The following is a 19,366-nucleotide window of genomic DNA, read 5'->3' as shown; positions in this document are numbered from 1 at the left end:
TTAATGTCCTTTCTCTCATCGCTTGGAGCTTTTTTGTGTAGCGGGTCAAGTATTTGACATTTCCGCTTTGTTGTATTTATCAGCCATAACCATCAATGTCCCGAGTGGCAAACAGGAGCAAAAATCTGAAGGATTGCCACATTTCAACAGTGTGTTATTTTATTTGGCATATAAGTAAATAAGCGTACTAACAAATTTAGCAAACGAAAACTTACATATGGATGCGAACTTAATTTTTTTCTATCTATGAAGTGAATGAAACTCGGGTAGGCTTCCACCCTGAATTCCTTTTTCGTTTTCGGGGATATGAATTCCCCCCTTGGGTGATCCGAAAGTGCCATGCTCTGCAAGAATTGCGAAACAAGAAATGAAATACTGAAAATACACAACTTACACCCAATCTAACCTAAAAAATACACCCAAATCAATGCAGAAAATACACCCAAAGTTCGTAGAAGTAACACTTACCACAATATCGGGGGGAGACAGTATATTTGTTCCTGAAACCTCTTTTCATTTTTCTGGTTTAGGATGAGGCAGATGGCAGATACAATCTAGAAATATATGCCGAAATCAATTTTTAATTAATAAACATTGCAGTTGATTTTGGTGTAAAAACATTAATGTTAGTCTAAAATTACCTGAGATTCTATATCACTTTTTGCCTGGAGGGATGCAAGGTGCATTCTTATCAAAATGTATTCTCCTTGGCCAATCAGAGTGCACATCTCCTCATACTCGTTAGTATCGCCATTTGCGTCTTCCTTCAGTCTCGTCCCCCAGATGTAGCACTTTTGTTTCATATCATCCGGAATTTGATTTATTCCCCCAGGAGTTTCAAACTTTGCAGAACTTTCTCCCCCAGTCTCCCTCTGAATTTGTGGACTTTCGTCTTTTCCCTTTGCCGCACTGCTTGCTAGTTTTCGGACCAAACTGTCTAATTGTTCTAGCATACTTGCAGTTTCTGGAGATTTTTCCCTTTTTGTCTCCTGCGTTGACGCCCCCTCCTGGCTTGAATCTGTCAATCCAAGGCTGAATGATGGCATTCCTGGATTTGTTTTAGGAACATAGGTTGCTGTCCGTGCCATCATCAACAGGGCAGCAGCGTCTTCTGCGGCTGGATGACTGCGTCATGATGTATAAGAATAAGAGTAAGAATAAGAATATACGGATGATAAGCAAAGATTGATTTTAGTCTGATGAACTTACATTTTAGTTGGAGCTGGGGGAAGCATGGGTGTGGTTTCTTTAAGTTGTTTGGGGGTTTCAGGAGTGCTGCACAGTTACACAAAATTAATCATGGCGTAAAAAAAAATTGATCAGGAACAATGTACACCCAAACTGTTAGCAAATATACACCCGAACCCTAAATAAATATACACCCAATACTATTTTCTTACGTTTCTCTAGTCCCTTCAATCTGTAGCATAGGGGTTGGTTCGAAATCTGTGTCAGTGGTTGTTTGTTGGGATTCCGGCACAAAAACCTGGATCGGGACTCTAAACAAGAATAAAAATGAAAGGTTAACAACGTATTTGAAAATAATAAGGTTATAAGGTTGAAATATTCTTGGAAAACTCACATTGCAAGCGCTTCCGACGGTGTTTGTTCCCTAACAACCATCATATTCGAATCAGTCGGAGTCAACCTAAAATAGACCCAAAGAAGGTCAAAAAATACACCCGAACAATTCAAAAAGAAGACGGGCTTTATTTTTTGAGAACTTACATACTTGCAGTTTTTGCTTTTTTTTGCTGCCTTTTTTTTCTTGAGTAAAATAATAAAGGGCTTTTTTTTCTAAAAAAAATATATACAGAATTAGAAGTAGAAGGTATTAGAAGAACAAAAGTAACGGTTATTTGAAAGAGAAATTACATGCTCTGTGACGGCTGGTTTACACTACTCTGTTCTGTGCGTCCTTGAGAGGAAGGATCATCACTTCCCAAGTTCACAGCCGGTAGTCTAAACAGATTTCATGTTATTCAAACGAAATATACATCCAACTTAGTAAACAACATACACCCAACTTGATCCACAAAATACACCCAAATTGTTTCACAGAATACATCCAAATCATGATAACAAGATTTTATTAAATAATAAAGCTTCTTACGTTTCAGAGGACACATAGCGACCTTCTGTCGATCGCAGGTCAGCTTGGTTCTCCCTGCGAAACAAGATACAATTATTAGCAAACAAAAGACACGAAAATCTCAAATACACAGCCCAGCAAGACATACCCCTCTGCAGCAGATTTATCAACGTTTTCCCTTAGCCATTCATCGAGTTCGTCACTTGATATTTCATATCTCTCACTACATTCATAAAATAAGACGTTAACAAAAATAATTACAATGATAGACCGTAGTATAGCTTAGGAGGTACTGTACTCGTCAAAGTATTGATCTTCTTCAGGAGGTGAATCCTCCACAACAACTTTTTTCTTTTTTTGTTGTGTTATGGGTGGAAAAAAAAACAGTACCAATCAGAAATAAAAAATTAATTTTATCACAGAATTTTATCCAAAGAATTGCTTACTTTTTTGGAGTTGTTTTTGTTTTTTTCTTTTTCTTCTTCTTCTCCGCAGGTGATGATTCTTCGCTCCTATAAGTTAATAATAGACACTTCAGTTAATACATGAAATCTTTATAATGAAGCCAAAAGAAAGGAGTATTAATTTCAGGACATTACTCATCACTTGGTTCAGATTCAGATTCTGAATCAAAATCTGACTCCTCTTGCCTCTGCTTTCTTTTTCTTGAGTCCATTCTGGAAGGCAAACAATTGTCATTTAGAACATACTAAAAATACACCCAAATGAATTCACGAGATACACCCAACTAAATATACAATATACACCCAACGCAGCAAACAAAACACACCCTGCTTAATAAGCTACATACACCCAACGTGGACAAACAAAATACACCCAAACCGAAAAAGAAATTACACCCAAGTATGGTACTTACTTTTTCCCCTTTTTGCCGGGGTGTTTTCTTCCCGAATCCTCTGAGTCTTCTTGAGCCTCAGACTCAGAGGTAGAAGTGTCACTGTCAGTAGTTTCTGTCTGCGAAGATGATGTTGGGCTCGCCTTCCTTTTTTTTGTTTTTTTTATTTCTTGTTTTTTTCTTTTTTTTCTTTTTTTTTTCATTTTTTCTCTTGTCTCTGCCATCTTCACAATCCCCTGAAACATGAGATATTTTAGTTAGCACCATTCGGGTAAATAAAATACACCAACTTATTATGATTACTCACCAAAATTCCTTTCTTTCTGCAGTCATTCTTTCCACCAACTGCTCCTTAGTCCAGTTGGCAATCCAGGGCTTTGGTGGTCTTTCAGTCCTATTCTTGCCTTTGTTTTTTGAAAGATGAAAGTAGATTATCATCAGGGCGAAGAGGCAGCCATTAATTGCCTTCTTCTTCTTCTCTTGGTAGTCTGTGATGCCCTTGACCATGAAGGTCAAAACATGCCCCCCCAGTTTCTCTCCGATATGCCGTCTATCTTAAAAATTGGGGCCAGGTGCACGGGCGATATTTTGTTTATCGTCGTTGGCAAAAGGAACGCCATCTGTATGTAGAGGATGAATATCCTCTTGAACATCAGGCGTTCCTCTTCGTTGCCAACGCCGATTTCCATCATTTCATCGGTAAGACTTTTGAGGGTCTTACCCTGGAATCTTCTATAAATTATTTTGTCATCATCAGAAAGTTTCTTATAGTCAACTTTCTCAGGAAATAGATCTCCTACAAAAAGGAAGACAACAAAGTATCCAAGTCAGTTCAAATACACCCAAGCATCAACTTAATATACACCCAAGCAACAACTTAATATACACCTATAATTTTGAGCTAATTACCTGTTGCATTGATGCCAAGCACATCACCTATTTTTTTTGGGGTTATTTGAAAAGAACCATATCCTGTCTTCAGTCTGTTCTCCCTAAGTTTGAAGTTGTTTGCCAGCTCCCTTAAGAGTTGGTGATCCACCCTTAGTGGTGGGATGTGCATCAACCCACCGAATCCAAGATCCCTCACAATCGCCTTCTTCTCCTCAGTCATGTTTCTGAACTTATCATTCAGGAGATGTGTGGCACACTTAAGGTCTTTTGTTTGGTTTCTTCCTGCCATTTTCTCTGAAACTAAAAATACACCCAAAGAGATCAGTAAGATACACCCATATATATATGACTCAGATACACCCATTAATAACAATAAGATACACCCATTGATAACAATAAGATACACCCATTGATAACAGTAAGATACACCCATAGATATCAGCAAGATACACCCATTGATAACAGTGAGATACACCCATAGATATTATTCAGATACATGCGTATAGATATTAGTCAGATATCACTCAACCATGCTTCAATATCAAGCCACATTACAAGGTTAAGCAGTATACACCCCCGAATCTACGGAATAAACCCCCAAAAATCAACAACAATAACAGGAGAACTTAGAACAACAACGTAGAACGACGTAGAACTTAGAACATTGTAACAAAGAAGCAAGAATAATAGTAAACCCTAGAAGAACGACGTAGAAGAAAAGTAAAATATACAGGAATTTTGATGGACTTACGTTGAGTATTGTTGCTTTGTTTTTTCTTCAGTTTCTTCACAGAGAGTTTGATGGTGTTTTGATGGAGTTTTCGAACAATGATTTCTATATTTTGAACTTTGATTTTCGCTCGAAAATGGGAGGGTTTCCTTGTTTTCAAAGCGCCTTGAGAAATGGAAGAAGTGGAAGAAGTGGAAGAGTCTGCCATACGTAACCGTTCGAATGTTGAGCGCGTGATTTTGACGCGCCATGTTATCTCTCTTCATGCGCGTGAGTTCTCTTTGGGCTGGGCCAACTTGTATGCTTGTAGACTTGTATGTGTAGCAGACCCATATAAAAAAAATTAAACAAATAATATTTATAAAAAGTTGCCTAAGGTTATTTATAGTTAAAAATTAAAAAAAAACTTTTAATCATATTCCCATCAATTATTTTTTCAATAAAAAATAACTTAAAACACAAAAAGGAAAAAAGAGCTTCAGTAGTTCCACTTCACGCACATACACAATCAAAAGCCCTAACCTTGCTCCCCTGCGACAACGTACACAACATACCCTTTTTCCCCTTCCTAACGGCGATAGAAGTCAGCAGCATTCAATCGCGCGCACTCCTCCACGCACGGTGACGGCGCGGTGCTCTCCTCAACGGGCAACGGCGCGGTGCTCTCCACAATCCCTAATATAGCCACTGCAACAACACACCCTTTCTCCCCTTGCTAACGGCGACAGCAGCGTTCAATCGCGGTGCACTCCTCCACGTACGGCGACGGCGCGGTGCTATCCTCGACGGGCGACGGCGGGTTGCTCTCCACATGCCCTAACATAGCCACTGCAATAACGCACAGACCCTTTCTCCCCTTCCTAACGGCGACAACAGCGCTCAATCGCAATGCTCTCCTTGACGGGCGCGGGGCTCTCCTTGACAGGCGCGGTGCTCAATCGCAAGAAACCCCACTCCCTTCTCTTCTCCTTCTCGTTCTTCCTCTGTTCCTTCGTTTCCAGGTATTTGAGAAAACTAATTTTGATGTTCTTTGAATTAATTCATTACAGTTTAGTTAGAATTTAATATTTAGTTAGTAAATTACTTTGTTGTTGTCTGATTTGCTGTTCTGTGATTTGTTGTTGTACAGATTATTATTACTATTTCTAAAAGTTTGTTATATATATATATATATATATATAAGAGCAAATAAAATAAGTTTATAGAGTGATATAGAGATTGTTGAGCTGAGAGGCTAAAAGGCTGCGTAAATATTGTAAAACAATCTTGCTGTATAGGGCAACATTTGACTTGGTTCATGATACAAGAACGATTTTGGTGCATTCATATATTTTGTTAAGGACATAGATAGTCTACTCCTCATTTTAGGTTCGTACTATGTGTGTTTGCATTAGCAAATTAGTTATGATAAACCCGGAGAAATCTATGGAAGAGTTCCGAGCAGCTAGTCAAAAACTTGGTGATGGCGTGGGTGTAAAGTCTTTAATACAAAGCATGGGACTTGGAATGATTGCTGACCAGGTAGTTTCTGCTTTTAATTATGAGTGTTTCTTAATCTAGTGTTAAGTTCTAAGCATTTTTAGAGGCTAATAGTTTGCTGTATATATTACACCCCCTATGATAATCACATGAATAAATGTCTACATACTTAGCTTAGAATATTCTTCGTTACTATCAAAGTAAAACTCATATTTTGCTACTATTGACGGTTGCTAAAGGAGCAAATCAGGAATTGCTAAAACATCTTTGAAGATTCTTAAAATTGAGAAATTCTCTTAGAGTTTGGTAATATGAATCGCATTGTTTGTCTCGTCATGCAAGTTAGCAAACCATAATACTTTTATATCCATTTTAGTCCATGTTTCTTTCTTGTCTGCATTAGGATACAGTGACTCAATGTCGAATGTTGGCATAACATTCCTTTGTCTTCTTTAATGGAATTGCCAAAGTTAGGGGATTTGAAGCTGGAAGAGCTCCTGAGCACTCCTCCACCTGGAACAGATAAAATTGTTGCAATTTCTAAGGTAGGCTAGTTTCCTCTCTCCCCCCCTCCCCAAAAAAAACCAAAGTCAATATGCTTTATGAAATACTAATCAAGTCAATATGCTTTATGAAATACATAGAACAATTAATCACTATTATAGCCTCCCCCACCCCCCCAAAAAAAACCAAAGTTTTGGCTTCAATGTAAAGTCTCTGCCATACAAAAGTTGACATGTCGAGATATAAATGATGTTTCTTCTCTTGCTAACTTTCAGGCAATTATAAAGCTGGACAATGATGGATCTTTCTACATTAAAAACTTTGGCAAGACTACAATATTGGCGAATAACAAAGAAGTGCAGACTGGTCAGTCTCAAAGACTACACTCCAATTGTTTGATCGAGGTATGATTCTATAGCCTGTTATTTCAGATTTGGTTATTCACTGCAGAGGCTTCTGCTAAGGTGATTGATGGGAAGTCAGTGGCACAGCAAATCAGAACTGAGATAACAGCAGAAGTCTGTAGGATGAAGATGCTATCGAAGTGACTCCTGGGTTGGAGATAGGAAAGACTCTCCAACTTATGTGCGCAAGAAGGAGGCTTGTGAATCTGTGGGAATCATTTCTTTTGAAGCTAATTTCCCCAAGGATTCCACAGAACAACAAGTGTGATCCTTCGGTTCATGGCGTCCTTTACCTTCTTGTATGCTTCTAAATCTCTTAACTGCAGTTCCATTTTTCTTGAATCCATAATAAGAGCTTTTTGTGCTATGCTAAGTTATATTTTAGTAGCGACTGTTTTCAAGTGCTTAGGAAACTATGTTAAACTTTCCAGACATGAAACTATGTGTCTTGTCCGACTTTAATTTAAGTTTGAGCTTATTTGTAAAAGTATTAGATAATCAAAAACATTTATAATCAAAATTTTAACTAAAAGTTAATAATAATAATAATTTAATTTAATGATAACAAGTAATAGTGATATCCCCTTCTTCATCTATTGACTGAAAACAACTTTAACTTTTATAATGTATTATTTTTAGAGGCATTTTTAGAAAGTTGTTTGGAAGGAGTAAGGTGTTAAATTGATGTTGTTTTAACTTTATTTGTGTCTGATATTGTTGCTGATTTTTTCTATCTTGGTTCTGCATTTTGCATGAGTACTTGACAGGAGTTTCATTTTTTTGTAATAGGTTCCCTGGCCATGACTTCTAGTTTACAGGATTTTTGAAAAAACTCAGGTTAGTGGGGTTCTTAGAATTCATCAATTTGTTCTCAAAAATTGAAAAAGGCATTAGAATTTAGATGTATAACTTTTGAAAAAGGACAGGAAAAATTCCTAGAAGTAGAACTCCTCAAATTTTTATCATCAGAATCAATGTTGCATCAAATGGTACATTGAGTTAAATCGAAAATACCCTATCATTTGTTTGGTTGTTTTCTAAAGTAAGAAATTCATGATTAGGTTTATCGTTATCTTCTTTCAATTGTCATTGCAGGTGACACAACCAACAAAATTGGGACCTATAACGTTGCCTTGTGTGCCAAATTTCACAACATAACTTTTTATGTGGCTAAACCGCTGAGATCTCCGAAGGAGTTGTTGAACACACAAGGAAGGAGAGCAAGTTGCTGCCTCATGATAAATGTTAAAGAAATTTTGTTTCATATTGAGAAAAACATGTATTTCATTTACTTAAGTTTATTATTTATTTGACTTGTTAACAAGTATGTTAATTGACACTTGAAATACCTTTCTACATACATGCAATATATATTATTAGCTTATTCTCCCTACATGGATTAAATTAAATTTAAACATTGTTAGTGTGTGTTATATATCCTATAAATATAACAAAGGTAAAAAAATATATTGTTTTAGATATAAAAAATAGAACTTAAGAAAAATTCAATAAGGTGTTGCTTTAGGTATTAAAAAGGGATATCTGCAAATAAATTTAAATAAGTGTTGCTTTAGGTCGATAAAAAGGCAACTTAAAAAAATATGGACAAGTGTTGCTTTATGTATTAGAAAATACAACTCATAAAAAGGGTTGCCATAAAGTCTTTGTTTAAAGTGTTGTCTTTGGGTCCTTTAAGGCAATCCTTATGTGCAGTTGTTTTTTTTTTGTAGAAAAGGCAACATTTCCTGAAGGTTGCTATAAAAAGGGTTCCCTTTGATACACAAAAGCGTTGCTTTAGACCAAAGGTAACGGCCGTATAGTCAACCCCTCAAAAAGCGTTGCGTTTTGTCAGAAAGTGTTGCCTTTGATCAAAGACAACACTTTTCCTTATTATAGGCAATGTTTTTAAAAGGTTGTCTCAGCTTGAATTTGTTATAGTGTAATTTAGATTTTATTAGAATTTTAGTTTTAAATTTCGAATCAGTTTTATGGTTAGTTTAATTTAGTTTTTTTATTTTTGTGATTTAGGTTGTTAAGATATGTTAGATTTAGGGTATTAGGTTTTAAGTTGTTGAAAAGTATTTGGAATTGTGAATTGGTTGATTGATTAAAACTATTTGCTTGGATATGTTGTTGAAAATGTTGCGAAATACTGTTACTAATGTACTGTACTTGTTAGTTGATGTTGAGAAAATACTAGATTGTCTTATTTGATTTTTTCATGATTTTACGTGCCAAATGTTTGAAAAAATATCTCAAAGAGCTCTTAATAAAATTTTGGTTCAATTATTACTTCCACATTATTCTTGTTAGGCATATTGAATAATTTTGAAGGTGGATTGCTCGAAATTTAATAAATTAAATTTTTTTATTAATTTGTACTGTCACATATTTTGTCAACAAAAAGTCATATTTGTGTTTATATGACCTGAGTTTACTTTGTGATTTGTTAGAAATTTCTTAGTCATATTTGAGCCTTTTTTTATTTAAAAGCATGACATAGTCTAAAATTTGTTAACTAGTCTCTTTCTGAGATATTTTTTTATCTGAGTTGTAGGTTATGACATATTTTTGCTATTACATTATTGTTGTGACATATGTGTGTTGCTGGTATGTTCTTTGCAGACATGACAATAGGAAGTGGTGTCACGAATCAGCCTCGTGGTCATGGTAGAGGGAGGGTGTTTACTGTTACTCCTGGAGCTTCTCAGTCATCGCCTTCTACATCGATTATCCTTGGGACGTCACAGGCAATGAGTGCACAGGATCAGCTGTTCACCATAGTCTTTAACCCCAACTACGTGACTCCTTCTACTACACCACTCCGCCACCAGGAAGTCGTCCAACTGCTTCACCAGAGTGGACTCCAGCACCACACTTCAAGAAAAACGATGAATACTATTGGATTTATCGTCAGATTTAGCGTCACAGAGTAGCGGTGGCTTTACCGGTAGATTATTGCAGATTCGATAATAAATTTGTCGAATACAAATTTTTGGATTATCTTTTCTGACGGTAATAAATGGAAGAGAAAGATAAAAAATTAGCGCCACGTTTACCATCAGATTTACAGGAGAACAAATCCGATGGTAACCTAAATTAGTGAAACGTTGCGTTTTGTGATTAAAATCTACATATTACTGATTTTTGTAAAAATGGCTCAAAGAGCTCTTAATAAAATTTTGGTTCAATTATTAAAACTAATACTTGCTTTCGAAATAGTATGTTTGAATTCTATATTTGATTTTTATGTTTGAATTCTATGTTGGAATTCTTAAAAGTTGATGTATTTAAACCTTAGTATTAGTTTATATCTTCTATTTTGTTTAATTATGTATTTAATTTTGATTAACTCGTGCAAAATGTTCTTTTTACAGGAGAAAATTTATATGGGATGAGACTCCCGATCTCATGATCAGGAAGATTTTCGACCACCGGATGGCTAAGCAACTTCAACAGATGTTTGAGAACGTATGTGAGCACCGCGACCACCTCACTGTTTGGCTCCGCCTACACATTAAGAAGGAAATATATACATCAAATAGGAGACTGATGAGATGTTCAAGCGCCGTCGTCTCACCAACAGAGCTTACAAGACATTGATCAGGTCGTTGAAGTATACCCCTGGGTCAACGACTTTCATGAAGACTAAGGTCATGCTGGTAAGTAATGTATTTATTTTGTTATTAAGTTCATTTAGTCTTAATATAATGTCATTATTACTTAATTATATTGTGAGGTGATGATGGCAGAGACCTTCAAGTATACTTATACGTTGAAGGAGAACAAGGAGACATTTGCCGATAAGAGGGTTGTGGATCATTACGTAAGTAAACATCATGTGATATACCATTTTTAAATTATCTGTAACCTTAATTATAAAATGTGTTACACAGGAATTCTATACGCAAAGATTGGAGGCTGCAATCTAACAATCTTAGCGTACTGGAGATGACGGCAACAACTCCACTACATCAGTAGACGATTCGGATCAAGTTTAGTACAAAGCCGCATATGAGCCGTACAAGAATAACGTGTACGGGCTGGGATCATTCTTCGTCAATAACCTCCACACGTCCACATTGAGGCATTCATCTGCCTCTGCTCCCAATCGTCCCGTTGATCCTGAGGAGGACGTGGATTTGAGGGAGCAGGTGTTGCTCCTCACCCGAAGACTTCACCAATAGGCTTAGCAGTTGCAGGAGTCTAAGGAAAGGTATCAGGTTATCCTCTCACGCATGAAAAATACATATGAACTCAGGCTAGAGTGGAGGCGGGAGCTGGAGCGGCTTCAGCGGATGGAGCAACACATGGCACCGTACGAAGATCAGATGCGCATTGGTGGTAGCAGCACAGATGGTGGCAGCGGCGCTGATGGAGGGGAATAGACATCACCGCCTAGGCCGCCACCCATAAGCAAGACCAGTGAGACGACAACAACAACATTCAGTGACTAGGATTTTTTTATACACTATTTGATTGTATCATATCCTCTATTATTTGACTTTTTTATTTTATTTGTGCACTTGATGATTTAACATATTTGGCTTCTATTATTTAGAATTTGAATATTAATTGTACAAAAAATAAATTTAAATAAATAATTTTAGAATTTGACCACTAATTTCATAAAAAAATCTAAAAGAACAAAAATTTGAACATACAGTTGGGTTTCTTGAGAGAAAAATCCAATGGTGATAATGTGAGAACAAAACAATTTTGCACCAAAGTTATTATCGAAAAAAATTCGCCGGTAACTGACACCAGATATTTGTAGCTTAAAAACTAATTATACTGCTAAATCCACCGCAAGTTACCGGCAGACTACAAAATCTGACGGTAAACATTTACCGATGAAGTTTATACCGTTGGATTGTAACCGATGGTAAATTTATTACTGGTGGATTATTTTTATTTTTCTACCGATAAATTTGACAGTAAACTTAAGTTTACTTTGTGATTTGTTAGAAATTTTTTTGTCATCTTTGAGCATCATTTATTTAAAAGCATAACTTAGTCTAAAATTTGTCAACTAGTCTCTTTCTGAGGTGTTTTTCATTTGAGTTGTAGGTTATGATATGTTTTTGCTATTATATTATTGTTATGACATATGTGATCGCTGGTATGCTCTTTGCAGACATAACGACAAGAAGAGGTGTCAGGAATCGACCTCGTGGTCGTGGTAGAGGAAGGGTGTCTACTGGTACTTTTGGATTTCTCAATTATCAGCTGCTCATCATGGTCCTTAACCCAAACTAGGTGACTCCTTCTATTGCGTTACCCCCACCACCAGGAAGTCGTCTGACTGCTTCACTAGAGTCGACTCCTCCACCACCTTCATCCGCTCATCAACCTACTATTTTGACGACGACCTCCAGCGATAGACACTGCAGTGTCAGAATCCTCTTACTACGGATCCCAACCAAATGTTCCTCCACCACCTCCCGTCGTACGGATGATGATTTGGCCTGATGGTTTGACGGCGTTAGTACTATTTTAAGTCTTTTATATGCAAACTATTTTCACATTCTTATTCAACATATGTGGTTGCTAATCTTAAGTTTTTCATTTTAGTTAGTTATTTTAATTTAGTTACATTCAATTTTCTACTTTTAATGGATTTAGATTGTTAAGCTAGGTTCGATTTAGGTCAGTAGGTTTAAAGTGTTGAAAGTGTTTGAGAATTTCTTATTGTTAACGGATGTTGCTGCTTAAGTCATATAATGCCATATTAATTTGTTTGTGAATTATTTAAGTAAATAGTGGATGGATAGAGTTTTTAGCGCCTTCTGGTTATAGATGAAAATTTGCCAAAATTTCTAAAAATTTTAAATATAATTCAAGTTTATAGATTACTTCAAATAATTTTTAAGTAAACTACTAATTTTAGAATAGCGTAACATATAACACAGTGCACCATTCAATCAATTGGGTAACACAACCAATCGATTGAATTGTGAAAATTCATATGGCTTTGAAGACTTCAATCAATTGAATAAGAAAAAACTCACATTCTAAGTGTAGTACAATCGATTGTGTAATAATTTCAATCGATTTAATTTTGAGAACCCATATTACCGTGCAAAATTCAATCGATTGTGTAACACTTCCAATCGATTGAATTTTGAAAAAAACTCATACAGTCGTCCAACATTCAATCGATTGTGTTGTACGTTCAATCAATTGAATTACCAAGAAACACGATTTCACTAGCGTTTATAGATATAACGGATTAAGGATAAAAATTAATTGATTTGAATTGCTAATATATTTATGATGATTATTGGAAGATCTATTTCATTATTGTTTTTGTTTTTAATTTTTAATAAACATGATAGATAAATGATAAAATAATAATTTATAAAATAGAGGATAAATTTTATAATTAAATAAGGACTATTTAACTATTATTAAAAAACTTAAAAAATATGTTTTGTGATGGGACCATTAAATAGTCTAAATATTCTGGGACATCGAATCCTGTGTCACCAAACATGGCATCTAAAAGTACAGCTTAGCAAACAGTTTATATACCATATAAAGATGATTAATTATAGTATACTTACTGAAGTGTTGTTTTCAAAGCTAGGAGAACAAGATCATGATGAGCATGAGTGATCCATAGCTTTGAAGTAATGAAAACATCATGACACTCTCATATTAGACCTACCTCTAATGCCTTTGGCACAGCTTTCCTTATAGCCTCTTCGGTGCCATATATTGCTGTAGTGCCAAAATGCCTATAACCAACTCCAATGGCTTCAACCAAAATTGAAGTGAGTTCTTCATTGGGTGGAAGAGGACTGTTGCAGTTCTAAGGCCTATAATTGGCATCTTCTTCCCCGAATTTAACATCATTTCAGGTACTTTCTTGAATTCCATTTTTTTATGTGATTATATATGTTATGTTTCGTTTAACGCAATGAATAATATTCTCTATCAATTTTGATGGTAATCAGTGGCTAAGAGAAGAGAGAGTTGAATCTTAGCCCCACTTTGTTGAGTATTAATTGCTGCCTTTTCAAAGAAACTTTAGGAGATGTTTCTGCTTTTGTCTCATAACAAGTTAAGAGATATTTTCTTTTTGTCTCGTAACTAGTTAGGAGATATTTTTTGTTTTTGTCTCCTTCGCAACAGAAACAGAATAGGAGTAGAAGAGAAAGAGAGAATCACACCCAGAATTATCCTGATTCAGTTGCTAAGTGCAATGCAGCCTACATCCAGTCTACATCACAACTGTGACGAAATTTCACTATAATCATCAGATTACATACACCAATTCTTCCCTAGAAACTACCCATTCCTATCTGAGACAAATCCATATTCTATCCCCAAATCTGAACTTGACTTGGACACCTACCAAGCTTTCAACTGCAAAGTGCTAACCCAACTTGCAAGGGAATCCCCATAGGATCATGAAACACAACATACAGATGTACAAAGGAACTCTTAGACATCTATGACTTTTTCTTTAATTTTGTTCTCTCAGTCTCTTTTCTCTCACTGACTTTTTCTTACAAACCTCACTCTGTTTGCCTTTTATCATGAGACTCAGATAGACAAAACTAAAGAAAAAAATACAAAATAAAATCCATTGAAGGAGAAGAACTCTATTAGCTTAGGTAGCTATGACAACTCTCTGCTTTCTCTCCTTGTCTCAACCCTTGGCCATTCACCCTTATTATAGAAGGGGAAGCTTCCAAGGTTGAAACTGGTTCAACCAAGCCACCAACATCTTCTCCAACAAATAGTCGGTTCGGACAGAGAGAAGAAAGAGGAAAACCAAAATCAAATCAACATGCATGTACCTCTCTTAACCCTTCTCATCAAGTTCCTTCACTCTGAGCCCTTGATATTGACTTTGGCTCCAAGAAAGAATTCTGACCCTTGATGAATCTCTGATCCTTGACAGCTCCTTCTTTTTCATATTTGTTTCTTCCTCTTCGTAGCTCCAGTAGCTACTTTCTCTCTTGGATGAACAAAAATGAAAACGAGCTTTACCCACAGAGATCTTCCTCTCTGACCGAGGGAGATTGCTTCTATTCTTGGCAAGGAGATCTTGAAGCTTCTTCTTGAAATCTTCTCTTCAATGGCAAAGATCTTAGCCACACCATGCTTCAGATCTTTCTTTTGCAAAAGCCATCATCAACTTAGCCTTTTTCTTCTTCATAGCTTCACTGTATCTCTGATAACTTGCTCTTGCTATCTTCTTCTATGACAATGAAATTACCAAAACAAAGAGAGAGAAGAAACAAAGCATTCAATGTAAGATTAAATGAAATTGAAATCCCACTAATAATCTCCAAGAATTGGAGTAACGTGTGGAGCATTCAATGCTGTTAAATCAATTTTAATTTTCTCTTTGAGTTACCAATGCATGAATTTAATTGAATTAAAATTTGAATTCCACCATCATGAGAGAGTGAGTAACCGAACCACTTCTCTTTCTATTTCTTCTTTCTTCAATTTTCGGACCAAAAGCTTTGTTGGTCTACCAACAAAATTGTTTTGGGCTATTCACAAATTACTTGGCCCAAATAGTATTGTTTTCCTTTTAAGTCATTTAGCCGCATAGCTTGGAATATTTTGTACAAAGGCTGATCATTGTCATCATATTGGGCTTATATTTCTTTTTAGCCCAAGTAGGAAACTTGTTTTAATTTCATGCACACTAACAACAACATTAAACCACCAATTTGAAGCAAATGTTGAATTAATAATTTTCCTGATTAATAATGTTTGATCATCACAATAATTCAAGTTTTTCAAACTCAACAATTTCCCCATTGATGACAAACATTATTAAACATGAATTATAAAGGATAAGGATTTAGAAAACTCCCTTGAAGATTTTGAATCCTCCCCTTTTCAGTTGATCACATTGCTCCCCCTTAATGTGTGCATCTATCCAATGGAAGCAGTACCTGTAACATGCTTAAACAGTTCCAAATAAAATTTCATATATTCAACACATGGAACCTTTAGAAGCAAAACCATGATTATCAAGTAAGAACCTGATTTTGAAAAAATATATTTTTATAAACATAATCAGAAATCATTCTTCTCAAAAATTTTCTTGCAACATATGAAATAGAGTAGATCAGAGAGTATATTCAGAGTACATATCAAACAAATGATCAATACTCAAGATCAAACATAATGCTCAAAGTATCATATTCAAAGCATCAAAAAAATTCTGCCAACAAAGCAACAAATCATAGCAAACAATAAAAGACAGTGTTCAGCCATCAAAACAGAGCATAAAAAAATGGCATGAAACAAAAAAATGACATGAAACAATAATCAAAAGGGCTAAAAAAATAGAGCATAAGAATTGGCAGTCCCAATTCTATTTTCAACTCTGCCCTTTTTTTAAATTTTTCTCTCCCTTTTGTCATCAAGAAAGAAACATGTAAAATAGATAAAACAGTAATATAATGCAGAATATTGATATTAAATCATAAACAGAGTATTAAAGTTACTGAGTATAGTCATCCAAGCATAAACAGTTCTAGTGAAAGTAAATCCAAAATGACAGCAAAAAATTTTTTCCAAGAACATAAGCAGTAGTGAGCAAATCATTCAGGCATCAGAAAGGTGGATATCAAATCAATATGATTATCTTCTCCTTCAGAATGAGCCATGTCCTTCTCCAAGCTCTTAATTAGCAGATTAACCCTTTCATGACATTTGGTCCAGGCCTTCTCATTTTTCATATGCTTGCTTTCTAGCCTCTTTGTAGGATTTTACCATTTGCTTGGTCATGGTAGCAAACTCCAAGAGAACATCTTTACCTTTATCATGTTGCGATACACCACCATCTTTGATTGTGAACACTTTATTCTCAACAGACTCAATACTCAAATCAACATTAAAATGCTAAATCAAGCAAGTAAAAAATATATCATATGACAAGTTACTCCTTTTATCAATTTTCACACGGTCCCGCATATGATGAATCATAAAGTAAGCTATACTAATGAAACTATTTTAGTGAAATTTAACTGTCTCAATTCACGGACGATTGTGCCAAAAATTCGAGTTCCTTTTGGATTTCCCTCTTGATTAATGACATCCGCGGCATTATCATCATACTGTATTATTATGCCATTGCTACGTTTAAGTTCTTTACAAGTACATACAATTACAGCTCTAATCACTTCTGATCTTTCTAAAGACATATTTGAGTTTTGAAGACCCACGTTCTATCGAACTGAACTAAGAGTGCTTATTATTTATTTTTTTAATAACATAATAATATTATATTAATAAAATATTATTAAATTTTAAGTGATCCCAGTACATCTTGCTTGCATATACCATATACTATATATAAATATTGATATATATGTATCTCCAATTTGAATCGATCTCAATTGATCCCTTGTTACTTCTCCTACGATAAGTGTTAGTTCGAGATAGGGATGACAGGATTTGAACCCGTGACATTTTGTACCCAAAACAAAAGTGCTACCAAGATGCGCTACATCCCTTTCAATTGGTTTCCTGTGTCATTGTAAAGAATCTTTGTCTTATTTTTCACATTTTCTCCGTTGTATATATATTATATAATATAAAATAATATATAATATAATTAAGAATATAAAAATTCTTATATTCTAATCAGAAAAATTTTAATATAATAATCAAAGAAAGACTTCTTAAGTTAATAAATAATTTAAATAATAATAAATAGGAAATTTTTTTAACATAGAAATTTATTTTATTTTTATGGAATGTTCGGGCTGAAATAAACCCCTTTTTATTAGAAAACAAAAAAGATATGGGAATGGAGTTCAAAACAGCATAAAGAACAAGAGTGTCACAAACAACTACCCTCTGATATGATCCACTTTTTAGGAGTAAAAAAAATGCCATTAATGCTAGGAACAAACCTTCTCTTTTAAAGCAAAATCATTAATGAAAATGGTTTTCAAAAATTAATTTAAATTTTTAAAAAAAAAACATGAAAATTGAAAATACAACTCATGAGGAATGACAAAAGATTAAAACTGATATGACTTAAAATGGAGTAAAGTGATGGCATGTTGAAAAATTAATTTCAAAAATTAAAAGAGTTTTATGATTTAAAGATAATGAGCCCATATCATGTGAACAAAGTTTGTCTTACATAGGCCCAAAAGGTGGTTACAGCATGCTGGGCAATAGGGTACAATTCTTCATTTTTAATCCACAAATTTTTTGGACTTTATACAAGTCTTCCTTTGAAGAGTTCATCACTTACTCAGATTTGTCTCCTTGCTGCCTACGAGACAAAAACAAACAGAGGCATAAAAATCACATTTTTTTAACAAAACTTAAATCTATCATCCGCAAACTGTTCCTTAATGAACAAAATCTATCTTCACACAGTGGTTTAGTAAAAATGTCAGCAAGTTGCTCTTTAGATTTTACAAATTGAATATCAATAGTACCCTTTTGCACATGTTCTCTTATGAAGTGATATCAAACCTCAATGTGCTTGGTTCTAGAGTGCAGTACAAGATTTTTTGAAATGTTTATTGCACTCATGTTATCACAAAATAGAAGTATACTATTGATTTTCAATTTGTAATCTTCCAATTGAGTTTTTAACCAAATTAATTGTGAGCAACATGCATCGGCAGATATATATTCAGCTTCAGCCATGGACAAAGCAACCGTGGATTGCTTCTTGCTTGACCACATCTTTAGTGAGCTTCCAAGGAAGCAACACATTCTGGAAGTGCTTCTTGTAACAGTCCAGACCACCCGCTACCACGATATTGTCCGTTTTGGCACACAAGGTCTCACGGTTTTGTCTTTGACGATAGGGATGATAGCCGAAGCCCCCCACACTCACTCGTCAAAACGCATCATGATATGGAGAGGTATCTATACCCTTATAAGGCATGCTTCGTTCTCCTCCCCAACCGATGTGAGACCTTACAATCCACTCCCTAAGAGAGCCCAGCGCCCTCGCTAGCACATCAATCTGGGCTCCAACTCTGATACCATCTGTAACAGTTCAGACTACCCACTAGTACGATATTGTCTGCTTTGGCACACCAGGCCTCACAGTTTTGCTTTTGACGATAGGGATGATAGCTCGAAGCCCCCCACACTCACTCGTCAAAATGTGTCATGCTAGGGAGAGGTGTCCACGCTCTTATAAGGCATGCTTCGTTCTCCTCCCCAACCGATGTGAGACCTTACAATGCACCCCCTAAGGGAGTCCAGCGCCCTCGCTGACACATCGATCTGGGCTCCGGCTCTAATACCACTAAATGTAACACCCCAATTACCCTAAGCCTTACCTCTAGCCGTAAAGCAAAGGTTAATCAGGGGTTACGACAGTCCTAAGGCTTATATATATATATATATATATATATATATATATATATATATATATATATATATATATATATATA

General features: G+C 35.4%; 1 long non-coding RNA gene across 1 annotated transcript; it reads right to left on the bottom strand.

Moving 5' to 3' along the window:
• Window positions 1–1,875: 1,875 nt before the first annotated feature.
• Window positions 1,876–2,351, bottom strand: LOC140184614 (uncharacterized). The gene is made up of 3 exons (XR_011881714.1): window positions 2,241–2,351; window positions 2,114–2,167; window positions 1,876–1,962 (listed from the first exon to the last, which is right to left on the bottom strand). It is a non-coding gene; the product is annotated as an uncharacterized lncRNA (long non-coding RNA).
• Window positions 2,352–19,366: the final 17,015 nt, after the last annotated feature.

This window comes from Arachis hypogaea, chromosome 5 (genome assembly GCF_003086295.3).
Source record: "Arachis hypogaea cultivar Tifrunner chromosome 5, arahy.Tifrunner.gnm2.J5K5, whole genome shotgun sequence".
Lineage (NCBI taxonomy): Eukaryota > Viridiplantae > Streptophyta > Magnoliopsida > Fabales > Fabaceae > Arachis > Arachis hypogaea.
The sequence above is the reverse complement of the archived record's forward strand: the minus strand, read 5'-3'. Positions and strand labels throughout refer to the sequence as shown.